Raw genomic sequence first — 11,663 nt, 5'->3', positions numbered from 1 at the left:
GAAACAAGGATTTAGTTGAGATCTACTCTCTTGTCGAGCACCAGAGGTGCTGTCGAAATTTTCGCTGCGCACAACAAGTGGTATCAGAGTTCGGGCTATGCTTGGGTTATTTGGAGGAGTAGATCGCTTTGGAAGTTCGTCTAGGGCTTCGTTTGGTAATAAATGTGGGATTTTTTTGGTAAAGGCTCTATCTTTCTCAAGTTTGGATCTATTCTTCAGTTTGTTTCACATTGGTTGTTGGTGTGTTGAGAAATATGGCCGGGAAAGAATGTGTTGAGGGTGGTGCTTCTGGTGTGAAGACCATTCAAAGTTTGAATATACATTCTACGAAGATAGATGTGGAGAAGTTTAATGGCTTGAACAACTTTGGACTTTGGCAATGCGAAGTTTTGGGTACGCTGAACACGCAAAATTTGGAGGATACTTTAGAGTTGGATGGCAAGCCAGATGATATTAAAGAGAAGGTTTGGAAGAAGATGAATCAGACGGCGTGTGTGTTTGGGTCAAAAGTTGAGATTTTCATTGGTGACGAACTCATTACAATTTCAGCCATTACAATAAGTGTCAAAAGTTGAGATTTTCATTGGTGACGAACTCATTACAATTTCAGCCATTACAATAAGTTCAAAAAAAAGAAAGTCTATCTTTTTATAAGATCTCCTTTATACAATGAAAATAAATATTACAACTCTTGTCAAACAGCGCAACGGACGTTTATCACCCGCTGCTTGCGTGGGATCTTTGCCTGTGCCGGGGACGTTAATATCCGTGGACTGCCGCGGATCAGATCCGGTTGACAGATTAATGATCAAAGCTCTTACTTCACGAAGGAAATAATCACTGCAGTGGTAATCTCGACCAAGCGAGATTACGGCTCTTCTCGGGATTTAAGACCAAGCTTAAATCCGGAGGAATAGGGGACGAGTCTCAAATCTCTCGAACTCCACTTTTTATACACAGGAGATCGCCGAGATCTGCTAACCCTTGCTGTAAATTCGTGGCTCCACCCTTCAATTCGGCAGCGTTTCGCCTTCTTAATGTCTAGCCCTTTGAAATGAGCACCTGAGCTCGTATTTATAAGATTCGGAAGCGGGTATTTGGATAAGAACGAGGGATTCCTCCTTATCTTCAGTTAAGAACTGATTAACCATAATATCAGATCAGTTGGGATATTCAGGAAGCAACAAATCCTGAGAGAATTCGTCAAAACCAAAAAAATCACGTTTTAGATCAATCTGGGCCGACATGTCACCGCCATGCGCTCGGCACTTGGCCGACGCACAAATGGTGGCTCGACCTTTGCCGAGCCACCAATTGGTGCTCATGGCCGACGCAGTCACACGTTTGGTGACCTGTTACGGACCGACCCTAGTTCGGCCAAATCATTTTGGTGTGACTCGGCCGCCAGCGGCTTTTATTGGTTTTTCGGGTTTTGACTTGTTCCGTCATTATGCGTATTTCATCATTTCGTTAACTTATACGTCATTTTGGTGGTTGATGAGCATGTGGACCACTTGGTGGTGGCTGGTGAGCACGCGGGACACTTGGTTCGCTGATTTGGTGGTTGGTGAACGTGCGGGCCACTTGGAGGTGGCCGGTGAGTGCACAGGCTATTTGCTTCGCCGTTTCACTTCATGTGTTCATCGGTATCGGATAATCATCTTAGACTTAGATAATAGCGTTCATCACTTTCTCTCTGTCTCGAGCTGTGTGTGGATATCTATAGGCATTTTTAGACGCCTACAGATACCCCCTCCAAAGTATTTGAGACTTATTCTTTTATGGAAGAGTCTGGAATGCTTTGGATATGATAGTCTTCTGCCTTTAGTCGGTGTCAAAGGACCTGTGAACTGTTTCAATTCTTGACTTCCTCATCCCTCGGTCTATCTAGTGTTTTGTCGAATAGATGAAGTTCTTCCGGCGCTGTATTTATCGTTTGACCGTTGTCGAAGTCTCGAATCGGAATTGGTGAGTTAGCTTTGGCTCGTGTTATTGAGTTGACTTTGAACTGATTATCTTTGTCGCAATGCGTTGACCGACGTTGAGCTGGGGCTACGCGTTGCTCGGCGTTAGCCTTAGGGTTTTGTATCGATCGGCATTGACTTTCATCGCAACACGTTGACTAACATTAACACAGTTTATACTCGCACATTTGCTAAAGTATACACAGTTTAAGCTCTTAAGGCTTTGGAACGTGGCAGTCCCAAATATTGGGTTGCAGGACCAACTATTAAAGCTGATTCATCTACACGTGTGGATCTTATCCCGAATTTGTTGGATGTCCAAGTCACGAGACCAACTAATGGGGCTGGTGCGTCAGTGACTTTCGCGTATATAGGATTTTTGGCAAACCCTCAGCCATCAATGAGTTTGATGAGCCTTTACCGACTACCATTTGAGTCGGGCTAGCATGCGAATTGTTTAAGTCCGTTCCGCATGTGACGTTATGCTAAAAGAGTTAACTCTTTTAGTGCTACTATATTGAATACGTAGACTTCGTCTTTCTCATGTTAAAAGACTAAACGGCGACGCGTATTAGGCGTAGACTTTAAGGATTTTGGCAAAGCCTCAGCCTTCAACGGGTTTGATGTGCCTTTACCGATTACCGTTTGAATCGAGCTTGCATGCGGATTGCTTAAATCCGTTCCGCATGTGACGTTGTGCTAAGAGAGTTAACTCTCTTAGTGCTACGATATTGAATACGTATGTTAGACCCTAGAGGGGGGGTGATTAGGGTCTTATGCTAATCTAATCCGATTAAATGCCAATTAAAAACTAATTAATAAGTTATCCTAGTAAGTATGAAATGCAATAATATATATGAGCTAGGATAAGCAATATACAATATGATATATCCTAGCAAAGAGATATATAGCAAAATATATATGCAAGGATATATAAACTAGCACAAGGGTAAACAATATAAACTAGATAGTGGATCATAAAAAGGATGAGTAATGCACAATTGGCGATATAAGATAAATGCAAAAACAACTACGCCAAAGATAAACTCAAACAAGCAATATGATCACGGAGTTCGGACCTTCCGTCCTACGTCTCCGCTCCCCACTCCCGGGGAGAAATCCACTAACACAATCCGGTTTGGAAGCCGGAACTTCTTCTACACACTCGGTTTTCTAGCTAACCTAAAACTCTACAACTCACACTCTTGCAATCACACTCTACACCCACTAAGTGTTGGACCTAGCCTTGTCTCCCTCAAGTGCTCGGTTACAACCTCTCCCTAGGCACGTCAACCGACGTCACTCCTCTTGGGACGATCCCCGACTCTCACCACACACTCCTCACTCGGTGTACAAGTGTATTACAAAGTGAATCTCTCAATAAGCACAATATAACAAATGATTGTTCTCAACTATGGATGAGAACACAATGAAAGCACAACTCAAAGTTACAATCTCTCACCACCCAACTATACTATGTATGTAAATACTAAAAGCTCAATGTGGGTGTGTGTAACAATGAGTAAAATAAAATCAAATCTAAACTCAATATAAAACTAGCTTTAATAGAATTGATAATTAACAAATAATAAATGAAAGCTAGAGTACAGAACGTTCGGTCGACCGAAAGAAGGAATTCGGTCGACCGACGGAAAATCCGGTCGACCGCGAGCAGGTTTGAAAAATGAAGAAACAAACAGAGACTTCGTCGGTCGACCGGTGCGGTCGACCGATAAAAAAATCGAGCTTTCGGTCGACCGTACCGGTCGACCGACAAACTCTCTGGAGCCCAGTGACGGCTGAAAATATGAGCGGTCGACCGGATCGGTCGACCGAAATCTGATACATAAAAATCTGTTTTTGAAAACTGTTTTTCTGATTTTAAAACCCTGTTTAAAAATATCAAATAAATTCCAAAAAATGTAAAACTTTGGGGAATGATTGTAGACATGATAATAAACATGCTACGATCTGGATTAGGGCAACTAGATTAGGTGGCAAATTTGGAGAACCGTGCCTTACTAGAGGAGGATCGGTGTTTGTTGTCAAGCAATGGTCTGTAGAAGAGTTTCTGGATTAAGGCTTTGACATATTTAGGTCATCCTATTAAAGAGTTGTCAATTACTGTGATTGGAGGTAAAACTCAATTGGATATTTGGTCTTGTAATGTCACATTGGATGAGGCTTCGATGAGGGAGCCTATTGACTCTTAGTAGGTGGAGAGTTTTGGACAGATCATAGAGGTATCACAGCAGGTGGAGAGTGATGCTACATCACGATGGGTAGAGATTACTCCATATACTCCAGATCATTCTATATTATTTAGGATTCCAGCTGAGGTGACATGGTTTGTGGATCAATTGGTTTTAGATACAGATGATGAGTTGGGTTTTGATTCGAGTGTAGCTGATAGATGTAGTTTGGATATGGCCATTGGTTCACCTCAGGTGGAGGTGTTTGATTCGTTACACTTTGAGGCCATTGGAGGTGCTATCAGCCGCAGAGTTGATGATATTGGTGGAGGGTTACGAACTCTTCTATTGGATTGAGGTCGTTCACGGCCATTTGGATGAATTATGTGAGGTTTGATTCCTTGGGCAAGAGGATACATAGGTGTTCATTTATGATGCAGCCGATTTGATGGGAAGATATCAACGTTTGGAGAGTGTTTGCATTCTCATTTGGGTCTCGACTTGTTGTGGATTGAATCTATTGTCGTAAATCGTTTCACTTCATACTGGACGGAAGAAGTGAGCCATTTGTTTTGGTTGGTGTCAGCTCAGTTTTGGGAAAACTTCACCGAGTGGAGAATTGTGAGAAGATAGCATGTGGGGGCCACAAGTGTGAACGTAGTTTTGCTTTTTGCGTGGGAGGCTAAATGTGGGGGCGACCATGTTTCTCGCTGTGTTTTTTTGAAAACCCACCCGATTGATTTGCAGCAAATATATATAGCTGGAAATCATTTTTGGCTCCTAGGTTTTAGGAGGGCAAGGCAAAAAGTTTTTTTTAGGGAAAAGCGTCTTCGTGCGCAAAAAGGAAGGGCAACACAGAGGCTTGGGCGGCATGCAAGTACAGGGGAAAATTGTAGAGCTTCGTGCAGAGGAGAAAAGCCCTATTTGGCGGTTGTCCTTTTGAAAGAGAGATTATGACGAATTTGAGAGATTATTTGAGGGTTTAATTTTGTGTGATTATAAACCCTATTTGTATTCTCTATCCCTCTAATAGTAGATCTCCTCCCTCCTTGCCCCGTGGACATAGGCAATTTGTCGAACCACGTTAAAAATTGATTGTTCGTGCCGTGATTTGTAATAGAGAGTTTAGGTTCCTTCAACAGGTCAGTCCTAGAACTCATGAGAGGAAGAACTGATATCCCACTTTGTTAAGATATTTTTCTTTCTGTTCTTGTTTCCTTTGTGAAACAGGGATTTAGTTTAGATCTATTCTCTTGTCGAGCACCAGATGTGTTGCCGAAATTTCCGCTGTGCACAACACCAAGAAGGCATACTTTTAACTAAAGATTCGCAATTTTGATAATTTAACACTCTTGATGACTTTTTGGGTCAGCTATCTATATATGAGCCAAGTTTCGATTCTTTATCAACTCAAATTCAACTTACACATTATACTACTGGTTCAAATGCTTTTTTCCCCTTCCATTTTTAAGATTAGGGGCTATTTGGTTCGCTTTTTAACTCCATGGAAAAGTTTTATACCGCCTCCACATAAGATTTTTCGTGGCCAATTTGTATATAAGTTTTCCGTTGGTTCTTCCCCATCTTTGGTTCACTAGGGTTGAAGAAGGGAAACAAGGGAAAAAATCATCGCCACATCAGTTTTTTTCTCTCCCCCAATTCCTTTCTCAACTTCGTGAAAGTGACAAAAAATTGCAGCCACGTTGGGTTTTAGCTTTTCTCATTGATTTCTTCGGCGAGCTATACTTACCTCCTTGCTCCCCTCCCGCCAGAAACTCTCACGACCTTCTTTGTCCCTATATTCGAAGAAAATTAGGGGATGAGGGTCTGATCTTTACCGACAATATTCAGATCTAATCTTTGGTGACGTTGTTGCTTCATAAATCAAGGTAAAATATGATTTTCTTTTTAATTTTCTCATTATTAGTTTAATTTACAGCAATTATCTGAGAATTTGGGAGAGGGGGGGTCTGATCTTTTGCCAACACAATTTTTCTGATTTTTGAAGCAATTTTTCTAATTTTCCTATTTTTTGGAGATTTCACGGATAAGAAAAGATGATTAAAAACCTTAGAATATCCAATCATGGAGAAAATTTTGAAATTTTGTAAAATTTCTATGATTTTAGAATGTGTTTTTTGTTGTTTTAGCATTATTTTGATGGGTTTTGAGAAATTTCTGATGCATTGTTTGTATGTGTTTGTCCACAAAAACTACAGTGACGATTAGATGATATTTTTATATATTTACCATGCTTGAATAGTATAACTATGATCTGTTACAAAGTTGATCTTCATCTAGGACTTTCTTTAATACTTATCCATGTTATTTTTTCCATAATGCAAAAGGGGCTAGCTCTGATCAAAGAACGTGTAGATAGAGTAATAATTTCTTAACCTCACAGGAGAATTAGGGAGGTTCTGTAATGAAATGTGCATGGCCTGCTCCTAAGATTTCCTGACTATTCGTGTGAAAAGTTCTGAAATTATGTGATTTTTGTTCTTGAATTAGTGTATAGTATTCATATTACAATTTTAACCAGTGTTAGCGTGTTGTTAATGTAATTTGTCATTGTTTGGAACTTTCAACATTTAGAGAAGTGAGGAACTTGGACTAAAAAAATGGATTTTATAGCTAAGAAACCAAATTTTTACATGAAACTTTCAACTGACACATTAAAGATCAATTTATGGTTTTTTAATTATATGATTATTAGATAGTATGAAAATGTTAATGTAGCGTGTTGTTAATGTAATTTTTCTCATATTAGGAGCTAAAAGTTCATATCTTTGTTATTTATAAATGCTATTTATGTCACTGTAATATTTTTTGCTTAGATATTATAGTAATCTATGTTAGTAATTCGTAAATTGTAAATTATAATTTGTAATTTGTAAATTATAATTTATAATTTGTAATTTGTTCATATTTTGTTAGAAATCGACTTAGTTTCTAACTGGATAATGATTTTTTACATCGAGATGGATAAAGATGGTGATTGTTCCGATAAACAAATTGTTGTTAATATGGTTCAAGGTGCTACTCTATCCATTTTAATTATAATAATTACTGTCAAAAGGAGAATGCAAGCAAGACGTAAATCAATTGGTAATGGTCCACGTAAGGAAAAAAAGACAAGAGAGAGCTAGAATTGAGCACATAGAGCGAATTTATAATGATTTTAGTGATAGTTACGTGAATTATATTAGAATACGGAGTGATGCTTTTGTTAAACTAGCGAGTATAATGAGGAATAATAGCCTACTAAAAGACTCAAGGAATGTAATACTGGAAGAACAACTTATCAAGATACTGAATATTCTGGGTCATAAATCTAAAAATCGCATAGTCAGATCTTATTTTATAAGATCAGGGGATACAGTTAGTGTTAGACCCTAGAGGGGGTGATTAGGGTCTTATGCTAATCTAATCCGATTTTATACCAATTAAAACTAATTAACAAATATATTCTTGCAAGATAGATATACAACTAATTATGAGCAAGAATATGCAATATGAACAAAGAAATATATCCTAGCAATGAGATATACTATGAGATATATATGCAAGGATATGAAACTAATACAAGGGTAAACAATTTAAAAATAGATAGTGGGCAGGCTAAATAATGAGACAATGGCAATATGAGCAATGAGCACAAATAAGAATAAACGCTAAAACACACTCAAACACAATCAAATGATCACGGAGTTCGGACTTTCCATCCTACGTCTCCGCTCCCCACTCCCGGGAAGAAATCCACTATCAAAACCGGGTTTTCTACGCTCACCCGAATAACGTTTACACCTTACAATGTCGGTTTTTAACGCTCACCAATCAACGTTCACAAACACTCATAATGTCGGTTTTCAACGTTCACCAATCAACGTCTACTCCTCACACTCGGTTTTCTAGCTCACCGAAAACTTTACAATACTAACAATGTAACTACAATAAAATGTTCTCTAACATGAATGAGAACTTAATTAAGCACAACTCAATTGTTACAATATCTCACAACCCCAATATACTATGTATGTAAATAAGAAAAGCTCAATGTGGGTGTGTGTAACAATGAGATAAATCAAATCTAAACTCAATATAAAACTAGCTTTAATAAAATGATAAACAAACAAATAGATATAAAGCTAGAAATAGAGTTTAGAAAACTTCTCAATGGATCAAGAGATTGAGGGAAGATGGTTGGAAGCTCAAGCACCAATAGGATTTCCTCAAGCTCTTGTGAAATTGATTTCACAAACCCAAAACTCACAATTACTTAAAAGCTTCTTAAACACTCTTTTAAACAAACATTAAACACATTTAAACCCTTGTTAAACTCTTTTAAAATATTCTCTTGGGTTATCAAATGATAAATACAATGGGGTATATATAGGATAGAAGAAAACAACCCCCAAAACCCTCAAAAACCACTAAAAGACAAAATTCAGCAAGTTACCATTACTGTGCAACGGTAACATCGGCGGGGGGGCGTGACGGTCGACCGCGAGAAGAAAAACTATAAAACTAGTCTCTGGATTGCTGACAGTCGACCGTGGTGGTCAATCACACTATAGCACGGTCGACCACACTGTAGCACGGTCGACCATATTTTTCCAGATTTTGACAGATGCTGGAATTTTGCGTATCTAACTTTGTAAAATCAATTAAAAATAGTAAATCAACTCCAAAAATCATGAAATTTGAGGTAAGGTTATAGACATATAGATAAACATGTTAGAGAAACAATTTATGAAATATCACTTCCTAGTTGAGAGAAATAAATGTTTGAACACAGATATATAGTTTCTAAAAAAACTGTTGAAAACTCGGTTTTGTAAATTCAATTGAAAATAATAAAACAACTCCAAAATTAGTAAAAATTACGAAAATGTTTGTATATATTATGATAAACATGTAAAAAAAGAAATTTTTCAAATCACATTTCCCAATTATGAAAACGCATCAGTTTTGCAAAAACATGCACGAACATGTGCACGAACATGAGCTAATTAAAAACTTGATTTTGTAAATTCAAATAAACATAACAATTAATTCCAAAATTGATAAAACTTTGGAAAATATTTATAAACATAAAATTGAACATGTTAGTAAAATAATTTCTCAAATTAAATTTCCTATTTGTGAAAACTCATGTATTTTGTAAAACTTATAAATACATGTGTACATAAACAACTTTACCATATTACTAACACACATAATATAAAACTTAAACTACATTACCCAAGCTTGATCTTGATCTTCATTGTAGCTCAACTTGGTAATCTTGTGGATGAATCTTGAACTTGAATCTTCAACTTGAAATGTAAGGCTTCACTCCACAATTTCACCAACCTCTATTTGATATGATCTTGAATGCTCGATTCCATCCATCCTCCAACATATTGTTTGCCTAGAATAAATATAAAATACAAATACTAGACAAACAATATTAGATATAAATTGTTTCTTACACATCATCAAAAACAAGAAGGCTAACAATCTCCCTCTTTTTGATGATGACAAATAATTTACAAAAAGGATATATGTATGAAAGGAAATGAATATTGTAAGTATAATATATCATGCATATAAACAAGAAAGAATATACTCATAATATTCCCCCCCCCCCCCCCCCCCCCTTTGACAACATCAAAAAGGGGAAAACCATAAAGAATAAAGAGATCAAAAGGTCCCCCTATCAATATGCATGGGTGAGTATAAAAACATAGAAAGATATAGGGATTGCTCCCCCTATCAAAATGCCTCATGAATGTATAAAATGAATGCTAAGACATACATATGTGAGAAAGCATAGATTAAAAACTTACTAAACATAACTCACATACAAAAAGATAATGAGAACACATATAAATATGAAAGAAGTGTCTTATTACACAATTTTAAAAACATAGTGTATAAAAATAGATTTATGAAATCAAAAGATAGAACATGAGAATCATGCAAAAAGTTTTCAAATAAAAACAAATTAATTAATAAAATCATAAATCAAGATTTAAGACCAAAAACAATGTTTGATCAAAAAAGGAATTTTTTTTTTGTAAAACTTGATCAAACCACATAAAGAATACATTATAAAGCATATTTGAAATTTGAATCATCTATTTATGCTTATATAATGAATTCAAAAGAACAAATCAAAGCAAACTTTTCATAGTTCAAAAGTAACATACAAGAATTATGAACTATGGATTTAAAAAATTCATTTTTAAGAGTATAAAACCAAACCATCTTTGATTTTTAAAAATCAAGAGAGGCAACCATATCTAGCTCTTGAGCTAGTAACAACCCATACAAACATTTAAGCATCCGGTAAACATGATTTGGGAATAAACACCCAATAAACCCGGAGGGTTATATAAATACAAACTTCTCATCAAAACAAAATTAATAATCATGAAAACAAAAGAATTTGATAAAAAAATTGTTTTCATGTTCAAAAGTTTAAAGTGTAATTTTTCAAAACCAAGAAAAAAGAAAAATAAAAACACTAAAATTCTTGGTTTAAATTCAAATTTATTTTGGTACCCAAGTAATCTTGGTACCAAAAGGTTTAGGGATATAATCCCTATCATTCAAGCTCAAAGCCCTAGGGTTATGAACCCATTTTGGCGTATTTAGTGCACGGGTCCAGCCATAGCAATAATTATGCAAATGACTCATTCGATTACAATAAGTGCAATGAAGAGGATGCATTTGGTTATGTTGACCATGTGGATGTGCACGAGGAACATTTGCAAATAAAGATGGACTTTTAAGATTATTTTGTAAATGAGAAATATTTTAAAATAATTTTGGTCTACTTGACATATTTTGCGATTTAGAAACTTTTCGCAAATCAAAACAAAACTTAGCTAAGTGACCAACTCTACCACAAAAATCATAATGATACACATTATCATGCTTATGATGAACAATGGGTGCATGTGTGTGTACATGTGATGAAGAGACTTGATGAGATGCACAAGAAGTATTGACATTTTTATATTTGTGTGCATCATAGCAAAATTTAGCTAAATGGCCTTTACGACCATAAATGGAGCACTTGTAAACTTTGCTATACAAGTGTGCATAGTGTGTAGGTGATTTATAAGTTATAGCACTAGAATTAGCATACTTGTCCATAAGTTTCTTATGATTATCAATGCATGTGTTTAATGTTGAATCAAAACAAGATATGCGGTTTTTCACATGATTCAACTCATCATTATGCATACAAGTATTGGAAATAGAAGTAGATAAAACATGATCATTTCTAAATGAATTAAACTCATTTCTAATAGTTTCTACTGGAAATAGAAGTAGATAAAACATGATCATTTCTAAATGAATTAAACTCATTTCTAATAGTTTCTACTTTTATCATGGCATCATTATTAGCATGAGTTAAGCTAGTAATAGATAAAGACATGTTATTATTTTCCAAACTTAATAACTCATTGTTTTCTTACAAAATAGCATTCTCTTTAACAACAATGTCAAGTTT

The sequence above is a fragment of the Asparagus officinalis genome, chromosome 10 (assembly GCF_001876935.1).
Source record: "Asparagus officinalis chromosome 10, Aspof.V1, whole genome shotgun sequence".
NCBI lineage: Eukaryota > Viridiplantae > Streptophyta > Magnoliopsida > Asparagales > Asparagaceae > Asparagus > Asparagus officinalis.
The sequence above is the reverse complement of the archived record's forward strand: the minus strand, read 5'-3'. Positions refer to the sequence as shown.